The sequence below is a fragment of the Carya illinoinensis genome, chromosome 3, assembly GCF_018687715.1.
Source record: "Carya illinoinensis cultivar Pawnee chromosome 3, C.illinoinensisPawnee_v1, whole genome shotgun sequence".
In the NCBI taxonomy this organism is placed as follows: Eukaryota; Viridiplantae; Streptophyta; class Magnoliopsida; order Fagales; family Juglandaceae; genus Carya; species Carya illinoinensis.
The window spans coordinates 210890-230202 of record NC_056754.1 but is presented as its reverse complement, the minus strand read 5'-3'; the positions used below and the strand labels follow the sequence as shown (position 1 = coordinate 230202).

Here is a 19313-nt window from a genome sequence, read left to right as displayed (position 1 = left end):
ATTGAGGTTGTTTAACCCCATCTCTATCAACCTTAACAAAATTGTTTCATACATCAGAAATCCTCTGTCTTTTTTTTTTTCTTTCATAGGCTACTATTTGAACTTATGTGGAAGGGCCCTCACTAGACACAGTATTAGGGGTCCGAGTATTTGCAGTGTCTCCATCATTATCATATATGGGCTCTACTTAGCTAATCTCAATCAAGTTTTGATTTTCGTACTCCTCTACCGGATCAACTTCATTCACTGGATCACCCATTTACTAGGGTCTCATATTTTGTAAAAACAAAACCAGAAACATATAATAAGCATATAGACATTGACCAAAAATCAAAACAACCTTATCTTGGTGTCTCAAGGTGCCTCCAGAAGCAAGGATACTAAAAGATGTTAAAGTCAAAATAATATGACTCCAACAGTTTTGTTATACAGCCTTCCCTTGCCTTGTTAACTTCCACAATATCTCAGTTACGAGGAATATGAAGAAAAAGAAGCAAGATGCTCCATGATTTATTCTTCAGATCAGTGGTATATGTACTTATAATTTGATACACAACATTATATGTACGGAGTAAAAGATTCATTTGATCACTTTTTCCTTTTCTAAACTTGAATATTAAATTTCAAACTTTATAATTTTTTGAATATCAATCAATTATGTGAGTAAAAATTATAAATTTAAATAACAGTTTTCTACTAGTATTACAAATCAACTTCACAGGCATCATTCACAACTAATCATATTGCATTCATTAGATGGGGTAGTCTTCACAAGAAACTCTTCAAGGTGCAATGACGTTCATGAATTTCCTTTTCGCAAAAGCTAGCTACCATTTATTTGGAGTTCTGTTAGGTCTATATGTAAATCTAAGGAGTGTGATCATAGCAAACAGTGTACCTCTTGGATTGCACCATCTCTATGATGTTGGTTCCCATGGGGGTATTGGTTGTGTTCCTTATCAATGATTGTGCCCCTTACCAACTAGTGCCTTGTGGTCTATAAATAGAGACCATTTGTGCACAATTTGTTTGTTTGCAATTCCTCTATTCATTACCAACTAGTGAGACAAATACACTCATAGCAGTGTCACCATTTTGCCAAAACACCGTTCATTTTCATTCTATAAATTTCAACAGTGGTATCAAGAGCCTAGTAATTACAAATGGGTTGTTTTCTCTCATAGAGAACCATTAATATGCAAGTGCATGTTTTGACAACCACACTTTTTATATTACAATCATTTATGTCTACTTTCAAAACCTATGAGCAAGTTATTTCAAGTCACGGTGGGAGGCCTCAAATATATTGGAAACTTGTAAAATTTGGTTTCTAGTTATTACTTTGAAGAAAACTACTAGAGAATTTTCACACAAAGAGGCAAAATTTGTGAAGCCAAAATAGTGAATATTAAAAAAATTTCAAACACTATTTCGACTGGTCACTGGTGTTGCTCACCATTGTCGGGGTTGGAGAGTGTCGATCGAGGACACATTGGAATAGGGTGGTCATTGTCCAAATCGCCAAATAGAAGTGAAGATCCCACATTTACAAAATTGATGTCCACCCAGTGAGAGGAAGAAGAAGAAGACTACATTGGTCAAAATACGTTTCGACCAACGATAGAGAGAGTTCAAATCACTTTTGGCTAAATAATATTTGAGAGAGGAAAAAAATGACCAAAGCCTATAGGGAATGGTGTTGTTTAGTTTTGGCCGCGTCTGAGGATCCAAAGCCTACAAGGAACAATATAGTTTCATCCAAGGAGCCAAATGACATTATTTTGAGGACTTTGGAAGGAGCTCAGAAGAAATAACACGACGCTGTTTCAAACAAACTGAACAACGTCATTCATCTAGACCTAAGTGCCATCAAACAAACAAGCCCAAGCCCAAGTCGCTAGCCTAGAAGTCAACCTATCTTCTAAAGTCGCATGCTGAGCTGCTATCAAAGAAGAAGACCATTGGTTTTCTACACCTAAACTACTTGAACCACTTGAGTCAGGTTTCTAAACTAGTTCGGACTAGTTTTGGTTTGTTTTTGCCGTTCTACGTCATTTCAAGCTCGATTTGGTCCGTTCAAAAGTCATTATGCTTTTGGTTTTGTGCTAGATCATTATAGGGCACGTGTCAATCGAGAAAACTGCCAAAGATTTCTTGAAAGGGGAGGAATGTCAAAAAAAAATTCATGGCAACACTCGATCGGGGCATCACTTCCATTATTCTTCTTATTTAAAATACAACATGAGAATTCTAGGCTGCCACCTTGGATTAAAGCCAAAGATTATTATTATTATTATTATTATTATTATTATTATTATTAAGTTTGTAATGATTTAATTTTCTCATAGTTTGAACTATGTAATTTATTTATTTACAATATAACACATTTCTTATTTCTATATTTTGTTGTTAACTTTTAAGATTTATTATTTATGATACCAAAGAAAAGTATTGATCCCTTAAAGATCGAAAAATTGAATGGAAGAAATTTTTTGACCTCGAAAATGCGTACAACTTTTCTTCTAACCAATGAAAAGTCTTTATCAATATTAACAACACCAAAACTATCTAAAAATGTAGAAAATGACCCGAATGAAAGCGGAAGCAGCGTATGGACCAAAGATGAATGGGAAGAACACAATTCTTGGGCAAAAACTTTGATCTTACATGATATGAATAATGATATCGTTCATTTTTTAAAGACTATGAAAATGTTAAGGAAATTATAGATGCAGTTGAAGGTAAGTGTGGATCAAGATCTGATATTTACATACAGTTATTGTTGGATAAGTAAAACCAAATTTTTATGAACGAGAATAATGATATTTTTGATCTTGTACTCTAAATGAAATTGGTTGTAAAAGAATTATATGATGTTGGTCATCCTCTTATTGATAAAATGCAAGTTACAACCATATTAAGTAGTATTCTTTTATTTTGGGATCATATTGTGACTTCTTCAACACATAATGAAAATAAAATAACAACGACGTCATTTCCAATACTTTTGGCACTTGAAGGAGAATAGGTGAAGAGAATGAACAAAGAGAGTGAATTATCCAATTTATTGATGGCTCAAGATAAACGTTCTATATAGAACAAGAAAAAGCAAAAACAGTTTTCTAAGTAAAAGAAATGGTTGAAAAAGAGGTAAAGTAATTAGATCATTTATTGGAAACTATTTTAAATATGGAAAGAAAGGATGTTCTAAATCACAATGTCCTAACAAGGAAAAAGCAAATGAAAAAAAGTAAATTGTGATGACAGTTTAAGAAATAATGCATGTGGAACCAGCATCAGATTCATGGTGGGTTGACTTTACAATAATAAGATATATATGCAAGAATAAAGAACTGTTTGTCAAACTTGAAGAGAAATAAAGAGATAAGCACATAGTGTACATGGGCAACAACAAATATTGCAATGTCTTGGTGCAAGTTACATGCAAATTTTATGTAAATGGTTCTGCTATTTTGCTTACTGATATATTGTATGTACCTAGTATTCGTAAGAATCTAGCATCTGTGCCTGTATTAGATAAAAAAAAAAAAAAAAAAAAAAAAAAAAAGTCTACACAATTGAGTTTGAGTCTAGAACCATTGTTACTAATAAGGATTATATATTAGTGAAATGTGTTTAAAAAAAAAAAAACAATATATATGTGCTGAATATTGATATTAATAATAAAGTATCCATTTATGAAAATAGTACATATTTATGGCATTTAAGATTAGGTCATATAAATAAAATAAAATGATCAGAATGTACAAAAGTGGATTAATACCATAAATAAACTCTGATGATTTTGATGTGTGAACCATGTATCAAAGACAAACTAAGTAATAAGTCTTTTTCAAAAATTTGAAAATCCATATATTTACTTGAAATAATATATTCTGATATTTGTGGACCTTTTAGAACTAAAACACATAAGGGAATGGAGTACTTTATTACTTTTACTAATGATTATTCAAGATATGTGCATATCTACTTACTTAGACATAAATTAGAGACAATTGAAAAATTCAAAGAATTTAAAGTAGAAGTAGAAACCCAGTTGGGTAGGCCTATTAAAATTTTGAATAGTGATAGGGAAGGAGAGTTTGAAGCTTTGGATAATTTTTGCAAATTGGATTGTATAAGACATATTTCTACATATACCATATAAGGTTAAACAAAATGACATTGCAGAAAGACGAAATATAACTTTATTAGACATGATAATATCAATGATTGCATATGTTGATATAAAAATACGATTTCAAGGAGAAGCATTGTCAACAGTGACATATATATTGAATAGAGTTGAAATCAAAACAAACCTCTTACACCTTAAGAAATATGGATAGGTCATAAAATAGATTTAAGAAAACTCAATGTGTGGGATTGTAAGGCACAAGTGCTCAACCTAAGGTGCTCAAACCAAGGCCATTATATGATAAATTAAAAAGTAAAACCTAGAAATGCTGGTTTATCGTTTATGTAGAATGAAAGTGACTACAAATTTTATCACTTCAATAGAGAATTGATAGAAAGTGGAGATGTCATTTTTTTAGAAAATACAAACCTAATTACTCTAGTTGATCAAAAAGATTTATGAATGATCTTGAAAATCAACAAGTTTTCATAGAATCTGACAGTGAAAATCCTGACATTAGTGGACATAGAGTAATAAAAATAAAAGAAAGTAAGACTGAAATCAATTTTCAAGAATTGATGTTAGAGTCAATGAGAGTAAAAGAACCAAATGACCATTAGTATTGTTTTAAGATCATTATACTTTAAATACTAGTTTGAAAAATTTAGAAAATGGTCCTAAAATGTTTTTTGAGGCAAGCAATAGTGTTGACATTCAGATAAGTGGCTTGAGACCATGAAAAATGAATTAGAATTGATTAATAAAAATAATTTGGGGGTTAACTGAACTTCCAAAGAGTAGAAAAGTTATTAGTTGTAAGTGAGTTCTCTGGAGAAAATTTAATGTTGGTGAAAGTTTGGAAAGATATAAAGCAAGATTGGTAGCCAAATGATATACTCAATAACCAGGTAAAGACTTCCACTAGATCATTGTGTTTACATATAGAAAAATGATAATAATTTAAAATTATTATCATTATATGTTGATGATATATTACTAACGAGTAATTCTCTAGATATGTTGGCGAAAACAAAAGAAATTTTAATATCTAAATTTGAAATGAAAGAAATGGGTAAAGTTGCTTATGTTCTTGGTAAAAGAATTTCAAGAGATAGAAACTCAAATGTGTTATGTTTAGATCTAGAAAAATATTTAGAAAAAGTATTTAAAAGACTTAGTATGGAAAATTATATACCCTTAAGTATACATGTTTGTAAAAGTCATACTTTGAGTAAAAGTATGTTCCCAAAAGACAAGGAGGAAACAAGCAAAATGCTTAAAATTTTCTATGCACTAGCTGTGGGAAGTCTTGTGTATACAATGATAGATACGAGACAAGATATTTGTCATACAGTAGGATTGGTAAGCAAATATCAATCTAATCCAAGTAAAAACAATTGAAAAATAGTAAAACGTATATTAAGGTATTTACTAGGGGTGAGCTTTGGTTGGTCCTGACCAGAAAAACCAACTAGACTAGCCATTTTTGGACCGAACCCGGTCTCAGTCTAGGGGTTTTTCACCTAAAACCGAACCGGATGGATTGAATGAAAAAATATATATTATTTATATAAATAATTATATAAATTAATTATAATTTTTTTATTATTTATATAAATAATTGTATCAATTAATTATATAATTTTTTTTATAATTATTTACTAATGCTAATATTTATAATTATATACTAATACTAATATTTATACTAATGCTAATAGTCTAATACGGTAAAAAAAAATTATTAATAGTTTGATATAGACTACAGTTATACTAATATAGTTATACTAAATCACTATAAGTAATACTAATATTTAGGCTTATAGCTATACTAATAGTTTATTATTAATACTAAATTTATACTTATCATTATAATTAATACTAATATATAACTATACAGTTATACTAATAGTATTAGTCTAAATTCTAATATAGGTTATATAGCTATAACTAATATTAATATTTATATAATACTAATACTCTAGTCTCTAATATAGTAATGTAGAATATAGTTATATTAAATCACTGATTCACCATAATTAATATTACCAATATATAGTTATACTAATAGTCTAATACTAATACTATTATATAGTTATACTAATCATAATAACTAAATCACTATAAGTCTATAACTATATATATATATATTTAGAATCAATGTATTATTATATTATTTAATGTATAACTATAATATATAGTACTAGTATATATATATTAATATATTAACATATTATAAGAGTTATAGTATAAATTATAATATATAAATTTATAATAGTATTAGTATAGTTAACTTAATATGTTACTATTAAATCACTATAATTACATAGATTATTAGTAATAAGAGTATTACTATTATTTAATATAATATTACCAATTTATCACTAACATTGTAATGTCCCGTTCTCGGAGTTCCAGAGAGTTAGCTCTTATTACTTAATATCAACTTCAATAACACAACTATAAAATCCAAAAAACTCCATAAAATATTAATTTATTCACTCAACCTAAATATCCATGTTCCTTCATAGGGACTACAAAGAAATTCTCAATAATATAAATTAAAAACTCTCCAAATACTCGAAATATCCTTAACTCATTAAATCAACATATCCAAAAATAAATCAATTTACTAACTACAACTCTCAAATAAGCACTTATACCCTCAGACACTTATTAGTTATACTACTTTAATCCTCACACCTTGCTAAAACTTCCTACTTTTGTTCTCCAGTTGAACCATCAAAATTATCTTAAAATTATTTGGAGGTAAGGGGTGAGTTATCAACAACTCAATAAGCAAAGAACATATACTAGTGTGCAAACATGAGCATTTACAGAGTTTAAAATATAGAACAAAATAATTTCACTTTCAGAATGCAGAATCAGAACATGTTATCAAAAATATCAGAGCGAAAGTTTCAGGAAAATATTCTTATTCAAAGTTCTTTTGGCATAGCATAACTGAAACATCACATCAAAACAAAATTCCATATTTAATCCCGTGGTAGGGTTGTGCAAGTCCTGGCAGTCAATCTAGCAAAAACAGAATATGAATCTTCCCCTTATCATTCTTGGAGCCCCAAGTGTACACATAAGAAAGACCATGCAGAAACCACCTTGCTTCCAAAGTGGGTGCTCTAGAAACAGAAAAGTTGATACCAACCCGAACAGAGGCCACAGTTTTACACCTGTGGTAAGGTTATAACAGAACAGAAATATAAACAGAATGTCATGCCTGAGGTTTTCAGAAATCATATCATATCATATTAGAGTATAAAATATTTTCAAAACATAACAGAATCAGATCATAAAAATATGATTTATGTACAAAATTTCATATTCGCTCTCTTTTGCACAGTTCATAAATAAAATGCCAAAATAGCTCATGTATACACCAGTCATGCCAAAAAATACTTTATTCTTATACAAAATTTCATAAGTAATGCAAAACAAATCACTGAGGTGTTTCAAAATTATTTTCATAACAAAACATGCATACTTTTCTAAAATCAACCTCAATTCATTTCTTTTATGCAAAGTTTAATATAGGAACCCCGCTTACCTGAACTTCTTAATGTTTCAAAAATTTCTTCAACCATGCCGAACAAATATTAAACACCACCTATAAAAAATCACGTAATTTCTGTAAATTTCCAATCGAACACTTACTTCAATATTCGAGCCTAAGATGCTAAAATAACCTATTTTAATTCCTCAATAACCTAAATTCTCAAATTTTCTAAAATACCATCCTTTCCCAAAACCATCAATTATACACTTAATATTTACTTAACCTAATTCCCACTTATTCACAAGTTTATTTTAAAAAAATATATACCCAACCCATTTAACAATGAAAAGTCTTTGAAATAAAAATAAAATATTACTCAACCCAAAATAGTTTTAGAACCCGAACTCAACCTAAAAACATTTTATTTCAAAATAACTTAACATAACACACTAAAAAATAAAAAGAAACCCAGCAGAGAAACAAGAATAAAACCCTAAAACACCAAGTTATAGAACTGAGGGCAAAATTGTCATTTTTACTGAAAGCAATTCTTCCTACCATCTCTACGTCAGGCTACGAAAACACTATAACCCAAGTTTTGTTTTGTTTTGTTTTGTTTGCAGGGATGTTATACAGTCACATGATCAGGGTCATGCGAAGGAGGCTTACCGTGAGGACAGCTGCGAAGCGGTGGAGACAAAGACGGTGTTGGGTAGTTGATCACTAAGAGAGAGAGAGAGAAACGGAGAATGAGAGCTGGCTAAGAGTTGCCCGACGGCACTCTTTGTGCAGGTGGCGACGTCGTGGCTGGTTTGTGGCTCACGGGCAATGGGTTGGTTGAGCATGGTTGTTCGGGGTGGAGCAAAGGCACCGTTGGCCTGCTGTTTCCCGTGGGCTTTGGATGGCTTTGGGATGCTCTGCTTTTATGCATGCAAAACAGGGGCTGTGTCTTGGCTTGAAATGGAACACGAGAGGGCTAGGTGGTTCGGCTAGTCACATGGTGGCTGCGCAGAGGGGTGTTACGATGGCTGAGCAGTGGGCTACAGTGCAAGAGATTGCAGTTTACGATTGGATGTGCGGGAAACATGAGCAGGGGCTCGAGGAATGGTTGTTTCTGCGTATTGGTGGTGAGGCTGGCCAAGATCTATTTGTGGTATCGGGTCCCCGGTAAAATGGCGACTGGTATAGGGGTGCTCTTTCCCTTCGATGGCTGACTTCACTACACTATGGAGAGAGACTTGCCGTGGTCTGGAGGAAAACACTTGTTGGTGAGAAACCATTGGAATAGCTGCGGCAACCCTAGCTCTAGGTTGAAGATCCTGAGTTACATGCATAAAGGGTCAAAGCGTGAAGTGTGTAAGGTTAACGTGTGAATATATAGGTGACGAAGAACAAAAACAAACCCTAGAGAGATAAGGAATAAAGAGATATGCAAGCATGGCTACGTGAGTGGTGAAGCCCTGCATGCAAAGGAACCTGCACGGCAGTCCGATAGCTGGTTCTCACGGGAATGAGTTTGGGCTCTTGGGTGATCGGTGGTCCCTTTCAAATATTTGGGCACACGGTTTTGATAGTGTAGAAAATATTTATAAAATGGTTCTTCTATAAATTTTTAGACCTCAAATAAAACTTAAAATAATAATAATAATAATAATAATAATAATAATAATAATCCAACTTGTTGAAAAAAGTATCTCGGCTCATAAAAGATTTTTAACTTAAATATCAAATCCAAATTAAAATCATAATATACCAAAACAGAAATTTTAGGCCCGTAATCTACTTAAAAAGAAAGAAGAAAAAAAATATTTAAAAACTCAAATGGGCTTTTCACACATATAATATAACAAAAATTCTATGTGCAGTCATTTTTGTGCACTCTTTTGTGCACTCCAGTGATATGATTGGTTGGATATTAAAAAAAAATTAATCCAGCCAATCATATCAGTGGAGTGCGCAGGGAGTACGCAAAAGTGACTGTATGTAGCATTCCTCATAATAAAAATCTAAAAATTATTTAAAATAGTGTAATAGTGTATTATTAATTTATTAGTTACAGTAAATAAGTTAATAACTATTACTATATACTAATAGACTAATAGTATTATATTTATAATTTTATATATTAAAATTATATTTATGATTAATTTTATTTTTCTTTCAAGTTCTTTTTTAGTATTTTTAGCTTAAAATTAGATAAATTATTAGTGGACTTTTATTGTTAGGCCGAAAAATATATGATATAAAAATTTTGGCCGATATAGAACAAGGTGGACCAAACGGATCGACTGGACTGGATTGTCCTAAATAGGACCAAACTGGCGCAGTCCTGGATGGGAAAACCCTAGACTGAATATGTAACGCCCGTCCTTGTGGTGGGTCCTTTAGAAAAAGATTTTAAGAAAATAGACGGGAATTATGGTTCATTTTCAAATTTCTTTTTCTTCAATGCCAGGATATAAAAGACTCCATGTTTATAAGTAAAACATGTTTCTTAATTTAAAAAATTATAGTGGAAGACATTAAATTTTATAATTAAAGTCTTTCGTACAAAATATCGTACCTAGGCTTTCGTGCTCTTTCCTTTGGGCCGTGTTTGTCCTAATGTGTCATGCTCATCTTGTCCCTGAGAGGGCACATATAAAAATTAAAATGAGTCGATAACTTGTAAGCATTACTTCATATAGTTAAAATATAATAACATAGGTTTTCAGTCATGCATTTATCAGTCCATACATATCATACATAGACATTCAATTCATTTTAAAACATTGCGAGGTAGGGTTTTTCTTTAAAAATGGTTTTCTTCTTGTAAACAGTTCCCCACGTCTCGCTGTCTTCATTTTTTAAAGAGTCTTAGCATACATGCATTCGTTTTAAACATGTATACATTCTTTCTTATCATTTTCGTTGGCCGTTACACACTATTACGCCCTATGTGTAAGGGTTAGTGGTCTTTTGAACTTGATTCTGCCCATGGCCATGGGTTAGTGATCAGCTTATAATTTTGTCTTCCAAGTGTAGAAGCTGTCAAAATAATACAAGGATAAGTCCAGGATTGTATTCCACAGGAACAAAGGGTTATCAAAGCGTTTGTAAAAAATATCGAAGATGAGGTAAGAAAGAAATAGTGAATTCAATTCCCGCAAAAAAAAAAAATTAATCAAAACTGAAATTAAAGTTTCTAATCAAAAAGGCAAATTAACAAACACTTGGGTTGAGTATGAGACTCTCTTTATTTTAGATCCTAGATAATTTTCTCGATTAACAACTCAATCAAGGCATTGATAAACGGAACATAAAAGGTTAAGCTCAAGTTTTTGCAATATTTTCCTAAGGGATTTTCTACTTTACTAGCCAAACACACATTAACAAACAATTGAGAGAAGCCTTGATAATTTTCAAACTTTTGTTGTGCCTTACGTCAACAACAAATCAAGAGCAAGAGCCACAATCTATTTTCAATTCAAATCCGACTAGTAATATAGTAAAATCAACATTTATCAACAAAATATTGAATTAAACTAGAATCCAAAATAAATCAAATCTCATTCCACAACCCAAGCTTCAGAAATTAGCTGCACATGGTACTTCTAGCGGCAAAAATAAATCTAAGTTGAGTTATGACAAAATCTAAGAAAATATCCGAAAGAGATAAATCCTAGAGATGCTGCACGCAGGAGAACATACACTAAAATGAAAACTGAAAACGTAAAACTCAAAAAAATAAATCAAGAATCTCCGAAAACGAAAATGTAAAACTCATCCAAAGGAAACTGAAACTGCCGCCTAAGGTAAAAACTGAAAACATAAATTGTAGAAAATAAAATGAAGAACAATCGTCGCCTCGTACACAAAAAAATAAATAGAAACAGCCAAATGGAAGAAATTACTAAGAACTAAGAAATAAAATTGGGAACCGAACAAGAAAAAGCTAAGAACGTAAAGCAAGAAAGAAAATAAAAATAACTAGCCGATGCCGAGAAATAAAATGCAGGATGAGAGATTCAGTTCCGTCCGTCTCTCCTAAATGAAAACATATATAATAGAGAGAGAGAGAGAGAGAGAGAGAGAGAGAGAGAGAGAGAGAGAGAGAGAGAGAGAGAGAGCATAGTCCCAAGTAAAGTAAAACTAAGAAGATAAAAAAAAAAAACCAGACCGACAGAGCTAAGAACTCGTGCCATCTCCAACCAAAACTCCCAACAAGAAAAAGTAAATTTTGCTGATTAAAATCTGTCCGTAAAATGAAAAAAAATGAAAGAAGCAAAACCCAAATAAGAACTAGCAGCCTCACGGTCTAGAACTGAAAGAAAAACTAAGAACTTTAAAAACGAAAGGAACACCACCCAGATTTGAACCGAAAGGAAAAAAAAAAGAAAGAAGAGAAAACTCAACGTAAAGCCCGAAAAAAAAAGTCCCGCTCCAAACGAAAAATGAACTAAAAAAAATGAAAGTCCGTCCTCTTTTTTTTTTTTCTCTGCTTTTTGGTCCTGCTCTGTTGTCCATGTGTGATTGGCTCTCCTCTCTTGAGGCCACGCCATTTCCTCTGCTGTGTCTGAGTGCTCTGCGTGCAGCGTGATCTTCCAGCATGAGGCGTGCCTCTACTGCAGCCTGCTCCTTTGGCACTTATTTGTAACTTGTCAAGAATGCCCTTTATGATAATATTTCTCTATACTCAAAAGGGATGTCAACAACTCATATATGTTTTTATAAAAATAATTACCCTGCAGCATATAAACATGATATGAGAAGAGTAAAATTGAAATATTTATTTTGATATGAAACAATTGAATTATAAATCTTTTTAAGCACAAAAATATTAGAGTTTATCAATTGACTCAAGTATCATAATCTACTACATAATTGAGTACTTAAATCATTTTTTGTTAAACAATTTATTCACTTAAGTAACTTAATTATGTAGTTTTATCACTTCATCACACCCCCCAACTAGCTTTTTGCTAGACTCTAGCAAATAAAGCGAATAAATTCATGCTAAGGTGAAATTACCAACTACAATTTGAGAAAATCTGAGAATCACATGCCATGAAATAGACTTGTTGAGTTTAAGAACACTGGATATAGATTAATCTGAATTTTGTATCAACTGGGAGATTTATACATCATTTAGTTAATCAACCAAGGGAATTATATGTAACAAAGCTTACTTCTTCAAGTGCATGGGAATAAGGTTAGAATTCAAAGATCGACTACCAAGAGGCATTAACAGTTTCAATCACAGCAGCTAATCTGAGATAACCATAGCTCTTACTCTAAGTCAAAACTATTGTAGTAGCGGCTTTCACTCTATTGCACTTTAAAAGGCGCCTACTTTCTTATTTAGTAAGGACACCGGTAATAGGCAGCCTTTTCCAATACACAAATGTAAATCTTTTTTTTTTTTTTTTTAAGTTTTCCTATGGGGAGAATCAAGCCTATGAATGTGCGCCTACCCACACTTTCACAAGTCAGCCCTTACCACTAGGTAGAAGGAATTTTTTTTTGATCCATGGCTTGTCCCTTTTCTCATTTAATTCATTCCAGATTTCTTCCTAAGCCATTAGGATATGGTTCATTAGAGTTCCAAACAACCAAAGTGTAAATCAACAAACAATGACCCAATGTAGTCTTTCTAGGCATTCCGAATATGTGTTGTGTGTGTTTTAGCAAAACTTTTAACATCTTTTCATTAGTTTAACAACTAAATAAAATGGAGAAGTCTCTCTTTTGATATATACTCATATTTGGACTACATTCCACATGTTCCATGATCTCAACAAATCATTTTTTTCAATTCACTTTCTAGCATGTAAAATTCAAGAATAGGGCATTTAATCTGCTTTGAACTAGCACTCCTTCAAGGTGGACCAACATAAGTGTAAAGCATGCAAACAGAAAAATAAATTCTTTTCCACCCCCCAACTAGATTGTAGCATTGTCCTCAATGATGCAAGAGAAATGAAAGAGTTTACACAAAGAGAGAAATTAAGGGGCAAAACAACCAAAAGAAGAACTAAATATTCAAAGAAAAATTAAAGGAAAGAGGAAAAGGAAGTACCTGGACAGCTTTGAAACGAATGCAAATAAAAACTGAAGAACAAAAGAAAACAATGAAAAGAAATGGGTAGATCAATAACCATTAATTAGGATCAAGAAAATGTAGAGTAGATTCCTCAGGTGCAAAGTTAGAAATTAAAGGCTTGAGTCTTTGACCATTAACCTTAAAAATGTTACCATTGAGAGGATTTATTATCTCTATAGCACCATGGGGAAAAACAATTTGTACCACATAAGGCCCGCTCCATCGAGACCTTAACTTACTAGGGAACAAGTGTAACCGAGAGTTGTACAATAACACTTGTTGATTAGGCTCAAAAGTCTTACGTTAGATGTGTTTGTAATGGAAGTTCTTCATTCTTTCTTTGGACAACTTAGAGTTGTTGTAGGCATCCATCCTCAACTCATCCAACTCAAACAACTGCAATTTTCTCACACAACCAGCTTCATCAATGTTAAGATTACATTGCTTAATGGCCTAATACGCTCTATGTTCTAGCTTTACAGGTAAATGGCAAGCCTTATCATACACTAGTCTATATGGAGACATGCCTAAAATGGTTTTAAAGGCTGTTCTATAAGCCTATAAGGCATCAAACAATCTCAAAGACTAATCCTTCCTGTTTGGGCTAATTGTTTTTTTCAAGGATCTTTTTAATCTCCCTATTTGCTAGTTCAGTTTGTCCATTTGTTTGAAGATGATAGAGAGTAGAGATTTTGTGATGGATACCATACTTCTTCATTAAGGCCGAGAAATGCTTGTTACAAAAATGGGTGCCATTATCACTGATTATGGCTTTAGGCATGCTAAACCTTGCAAAAATGTTTTCTTTCAAAAATTTTAAAACAACTTGATGATCATTAGATTTGCAAGGGGCTGCCTCAACCCACTTAGAAACATAGTCAACAGTAAGCAAAATGTATAAATAGCCATAAGAAGAAGGAAATGGTCCCATAAAATCTATTCCCCAATAATAAAAAATTTCAATCACTACTATGGGTTGCATAGGCATCATATTTCTCCTAGTGATTCCTCTTAATTTCTGACATGACTCACAAGTTTTACAAAAATTAAAGGTATCCTTGAACATAGTTGGCCAATAAAATCCACTTTGAAGAATTTTGACCACTGTTTTGTGGACTAAAAAATACCCACCACAAGCTTCCGTATGGCAAAAATTTAAAACATCAGAAATTTCATTATTGGGCACACACTTCCTAATGATTTGATCTAAACAATACTTGAAAAGGTAGGGATCATCATAAAAGAAATACTTAACTTCGGCCTTCAACCTTTTGATATCTTGAGCATTCTAATGAGGTGGAGTCTTTCCTGTAACCAAGAAATTTACAAGGTCAGCATACCATGGTAAAGTCTCAACTAAAAATAATTGTTCATCAAGAAAAGAATAAGAAATTAAAGTAAACTCATCAGAAACTTCAGGTGTAAGGTGAGAAAGATGATCCGCCACCACATTTTCTACTCCTTTCTTATCTTTTATTGTGAGATCAAATTCTTGCAATAGGAGTATCCATCTTACCAATCTTGGTTTGGTGTCTTTTTTTGACAATAAAAATTTCAAAACTGCATGATCAGTAAATATTATGACAGATGAACCAAGGAGATATGATCTAAACTTATCCAATGCAAAGACTATAGCTAGTAATTCTTTTTCTGTGGTGAAATAATTCTTTTGGACAGCATTCAAAGTCTTACTAGCATAGTATATGACATATGACAGCTTATCTCTTTGCTGTCCAAGTGTAGCCCCCACAGCAAAGTCACTTGCATCACACATTAATTCAAAAGGAAGTGACCAATTAGGGGGCCGAAGGATAGGTGCCGTGGTGAGAAATGTTTTCAACTGATTAAAGCAATTTTGATACTCTTTAGTCCATTCAAACTTGACATCATGCATTAAAAGCTGACAAAGAGGTTTAGAGATAAAGCTAAAATTCTTTATGAACCTTCTATAAAAATCGGCATGCCCTAAAAAAGATCCAACACCTTTCACATTTTTAGGCGCATGCAAATTTGAAATCAAGTCTATCTTAGCTTTATCTATACAATATGCCCCAAAACTATCCCTTGTCTTACCATGAAATGACATTTTTCCTAATTTAATATCAATTATTTTTCTTCACATCTTTTCAAAACAACTTGTAAATTAGACAAACATGCATCAAATGTTTTCCCAAAAACTGAAAAATCATCCATGAAAACCTCTATAATGCCCTTAATCAAGTCGCTGAAAATGCCTAACATACATCTTTGAAAAGTGGCTGGGGCATTGCATAACCCAAATGGCATTCTCTTGAAGGCAAAAGTCCCAAAAGGACAAGTGAAGGTAGTCTTCTCTTGATCCTCAGGGGTTATTTTTATTTGATAATAGCTAGAGAAGCCATCTAAAAAATAATAATATTCATGCCCCGCCACTTTTTCTAAAATCTGGTCAATGAAAGGTAAGGGAAAATGATCATTTCTAGAGGCGGTATTTAATTTTCTATAGTCTACACACATCCTCCAACCTGTTGTCTCCTTAGTAGGCACCAATTCTCCTTTGTCATTTTCCACCACAGTTATACCAGATTTTTTTGGAACAACTTGGATTAGACTAACCCATTTGCTATCAGCAATGAGATAAATGATGCCTATGTCTAATAATTTTAAAACTTCCTTTTATACCACTTCTTTCATTGTGGGGTTTAGTCTTCTTTGCATCTCTCTAGAGGGTTTTGAGTCCTCTTCCAAATATATCCTATGTGTGTAGATGAAAAGGCTTATACCTTTGATGTCAGCAATGGACCAGCCAATGGCTGATTTGTATTGTGCCAAAATTTTCAGCAACTTACTTTCTTGGTTAGGAGTTCAAAGTGCAGAAATCACCACTGGAAATGACTTTTCTGGTCCGAAGTAGGCATATTTAAGCTCCAAGGGCAGCGGCTTTAATTCCAGCATTGGGGTCTTTTCATTGGAGGGCTGTGCCAAGGCTTGTAGTGCTGGTAGTGGCTAAAATTTGAGCTTCCATTGTATCTCATTTGAATTTCTTGTAGCACAAAGAGAAGAAAATTGATTAGTGGAATCAATTAAATGAAGGGAGTCTTCTAAATCCTCCCAAAGTTCATCACAATTGTAATTTAACAAAGAATTTTCAGCAAGTAAGGATTTCAATGCATTGACTTCTTCAACGTCTTCAAGTTCTTGAGATTGCCTGCACAAATTAAAGATATTTAGTTCTAAAGTCATATTTTCAAAACTCAATTTTAAAATACCACTCCTACATTAATTATAGCATTAGAAGTTGCTAGGAATGGTCTTCCTAAAATCACCGGTGGTGAAGAGTTTGAGTGGGATGACAATTTCATATCCAATACCACAAAATCCACAGGGTAATAAAATTTATCTATTTGGACCAAGACTTCCTCAACAATACCCTTAGGAATTTTTATGGATCTATTAGCAAGCTGCAAAATGATTGAAGTGGCTTTTAATTTCCCTAACCCCAATTGTTCATACACACTATAAGGTAGTAAATTAACCTCCAAACCTAAGTCTAGCAAGGTCTGACCAATCTTAGAATTTCCAATGACACATGAAATGGTAGGTGAACAATGATCCTTGTACTTAGGTGGTGTGTGGTTTTGAATAATGGCACTAACTTGCTCAGTGAGGAAAGCCCTTTTTTACACATTTAGTTTGCATTTCACAGTGCATAAGTCTTTCAGAAATTTAGCATAAGCAGGAATTTGTTTAATAGCATCAAGAAATGGAATGTTAATTCTAACTTGCTTAAAAATTTCTAAGATTTCAGCATGCTGTTTTTCTTTATGCAAAGAAAGCAAACGATGTGGAAAATGTGCAGGAATGAGACATGCATCATTATTTGAATCTGAAGTGCTTGGCTCACCACTAATTAGAGGAGGTTTAGCTTCTTTACATGATTTTCTTGTACTATGGGCAGGGATATCCATGACCTTACCATTCCTCAAAGTTGTAATAGCTTTCACTGATTTCACATTGGCCTCTTCACCATTATTCTGAGATGATTGACTTTACACTTGTGGATTGGGTTGGGTTTGGGTGGAAATTTGCCTTTCTCTTGGTTACTTAGAGTAGTGGTTACTCTAGTAAGGGTCCATCTGATGTCATTGATGGCTTGAGCGTTCTGATTGTTGACTATGGCTTGATTTTGTATAAACTGTTGTAGGGCAACAATTAGTTGCTGAATGGAAACTCCGCTCCCTTTTTCTGCATTAGAGGGGGCTGATTTACAAAGTAAGAGGGTCTCGACCCTTGGCCAGCTGCTCCATATGGGGTATACTAACTTTGTCCTTGTGTTAGATGGCCAGGTTGTTCATTCTTCCCGTTGAAATTTGGATGACTTCTCCAACCTGAATTGTAAGTATTAGAGTAAGGTCCAGAAAAATTTTTAGAAATCATATGCATAGGGTTGGATTGATCAAGCAACACTTCTTTAAAAGCAGGAATTGTTGGACATGCATTAGTCACATGCCCTGGATCTTCACATATATTGCATTTTTCAATTAATGGCAAAACATGTATTTCATTGACTTTCTTAAGCTTAAAGACTCTAACTTTTTAGACATCAATGCAAGCTTAGCATATAAATCATCAGATTCTTTCAAGTGGTATTTACCACCCCCACCAACATATTTTTGATTTTCAGATCCATCATAAAAGTCAGAAACATCCCAAGATTAATCATTTTTCAGCCAAATAGTCAAAATATTCAAATGCTTCCTCGGCTATTTGTTGAAGAATTCACCATTGCACATGATTTCTACAAATTGCCTCATTTTTTGTTGCAACCCCTCATAGAAAAAACCGATGACCTTCCAATTCTCATATCCATGGTGAGGACATGCATTTAGGAGGTCTTTGAATCGTTCCCAAAAATGGTAAAATATTTCCACATCCTTTTGGCAAAAATTCATGATTTGTCTTTTCAAGACATTGGTTCTATGCATGGGAAAAAATTTCTTTAAAAATTCAGTTTGCATTTCTTGCCAAGTTCCAATGGATCTTGGTCTTAAGGAATTCAACCATGTCTTAGCCTTGTCTTTCAAGGAAAATGGAAACAATTTCAATCTTATGACCTCTTCAGTGCATGTTCTATCCATAAATGTGGAACACACTTCTTCAAACTCTTTGATATGCAAGTAGGGATTTTCAGAGTCCATACCATGAAAGTGTGGTAGTAATGGAATCATCCCAGATTTGAAATTAAAAGCATTTGCATTAAGAGGTAAAATGATGCAAGAATGGGTGCTAGTCTTAACAGGCTGAAGATACTCTTTAAGTGTCCTGTTTTGATTTACCATTTCCCTATCATGATGTTTTTCTTCTTCAGCCATGTTACTATGAGTGTCAAATAATGATTCAAATGCTGAATTAAGAGAAACAGATGATGCACTTGATGATGAAGTTGATGATTCAGTCCTAGCAAGTCTATATGTGCTATCTCTAGCCCAACCGGACATGCAAGTTCAGCACAAAACAATATAAAAGTAAACAAGTAAAATGAGAGGTAAAGACATCACCTAGGCTGTGAAGAGGTTCACAACTCCATAAACGTCTTCTCAGGA

At 32.9% G+C, this 19313-nt stretch overlaps 1 non-coding gene across 1 annotated transcript; it reads left to right on the top strand.

Moving 5' to 3' along the window:
• Positions 1-18573: 18573 nt before the first annotated feature.
• Positions 18574-18681, top strand: LOC122305922. Its single transcript, XR_006241354.1, has one exon. It is a non-coding gene; the product is annotated as a small nucleolar RNA R71 (small nucleolar RNA).
• Positions 18682-19313: the final 632 nt, after the last annotated feature.